This window comes from Oncorhynchus gorbuscha, unplaced genomic scaffold (genome assembly GCF_021184085.1).
Source record: "Oncorhynchus gorbuscha isolate QuinsamMale2020 ecotype Even-year unplaced genomic scaffold, OgorEven_v1.0 Un_scaffold_4360, whole genome shotgun sequence".
Classification (NCBI taxonomy): Eukaryota; Metazoa; Chordata; class Actinopteri; order Salmoniformes; family Salmonidae; genus Oncorhynchus; species Oncorhynchus gorbuscha.
This window is the reverse complement of record NW_025748393.1, coordinates 33,984-35,723: the sequence shown is the minus strand read 5'-3', so window position 1 is coordinate 35,723 and position 1,740 is coordinate 33,984.

The window sequence follows — 1,740 nt, the reverse complement described above, 5'->3', positions numbered from 1 at the left end:
CGGATTACTCAATAGAGTTTCGCACTCTTGCTGCCTCCAGTAACTGTTTTCGCCAAGTCGCTTTTGGGTCCTCATTCACCCGCATAACAGTGTCCTTCTGTAGCTCAGTTGGTAGAGCATGGCGCTTGTAACGCCAGGGTAGTGGGTTCGATCCCGGGACCACCCATACGTAGAATGTATGCACACATGACTGTAAGTCGCTTTGGATAAAAGCGTCTGCTAAATGGCATATATAAGGTAGAAAGAGCTTTTAATGTCAAAATAGAGCCGATCCATTATATTCTAAATGACATATATTACACACAAGATAGTGTCTATACATACATAGTCTATGTTAGACAGACAGAGAGGTTACATTTCGCCTTCTGTAGGTCCTGCTTCTATCAAAACAAACAGTACAAAGTATGGCAGCTCACTGAGGAGGAACACTTTAAAACTGCAGGGGGGTGTTTTGAGTTTCTTTACAGTGTGTGTGTCTTGACCCTCGGTGTGAGTGTGTGTCTTGAATCTCTGTGTGAGTGTGTGTCTTGACTCTCCGTGTGAGTGTGTGTCTTGACCCTCCGTGAGAGTGTGTGTCTTGACCCTCCGTGTGAGTGTGTGTCTTGACCCTCCGTGTGAGTGTGTGTCTTGACCCTCCGTGTGAGTGTGTGTCTTGACTCTCCGTGTGAGTGTGTGTCTTGACTCTCCGTGTGAGTGTGTGTCTTGACTCTCCGTGTGAGTGTGTGTCTTGACTCTCCGTGTGAGTGTGTGTCTTGACTCTCCGTGTGAGTGTGTGTCTTGACCCTCCGTGTGAGTGTGTGTCTTGACTCTCCGTGTGAGTGAGTGTCTTGACCCTCCGTGTGAGTGTGTGTCTTGACCCTCCGTGTGAGTGTGTGTCTTGACCCTCCGTGTGAGTGTGTGTCTTGACCCTCCATCTCCGTGTGAGTGTGTGTCTTGACTCTCCGTGTGAGTGTGTGTCTTGACCCTCCGTGTGAGTGTGTGTCTTGACTTTCAGTGTGAGTGAGTGTCTTGACCCTCCGTGTGAGTGTGTCTCTTGACCCTCCGTGTGAGTGTGTGTCTTGACCCTCCGTGTGAGTGTGTGTCTTGACCCTCCGTGTGAGTGTGTGTCTTGACTATCCGTGTGAGTGTGTGTCTTGACCCTCCGTGTGAGTGTGTGTCTTGACCCTCCGTGTGAGTGTGTGTCTTGACCCTCCATCTCCGTGTGAGTGTGTGTCTTGACTCTCCATCTCCGTGTGAGTGTGTGTCTTGACTCTCCATCTCCGTGTGAGTGTGTGTCTTGACTCTCCGTGTGAGTGTGTGTCTTGACTCTCCGTCTCCGTGTGAGTGTGTGTCTTGACTCTCCGTCTCCGTGTGAGTGTGTGTCTTGACTCTCCGTCTCCGTGTGAGTGTGTGTCTTGACTCTCCGTGTGAGTGTGTGTCTTGACCCTCCGTGTGAGTGAGTGTCTTGACCCTCCGTGTGAGTGAGTGTCTTGACTCTCCGTGTGAGTGTGTGTCTTGACTCTCCGTGTGAGTGTGTCTTGACTCTCCGTGTGAGTGTGTCTTGACTCTCCGTGTGTGTTGGGTGAGATGGTTCTGGAGCGCAGACATCCACAGGTCAGGTACTGCATACTAGTGTGTGTGTGTCACTGTGTGCCTCCGTGTGCCTATGTGTGTCTATGTGTGTGTTGTCTCTGCATGCTCGTGTGTCTGTGTGTGTGTGTGTGTGTCTCTGCGTGCCCGTGTGTGTGTGTGTGTGTCTCT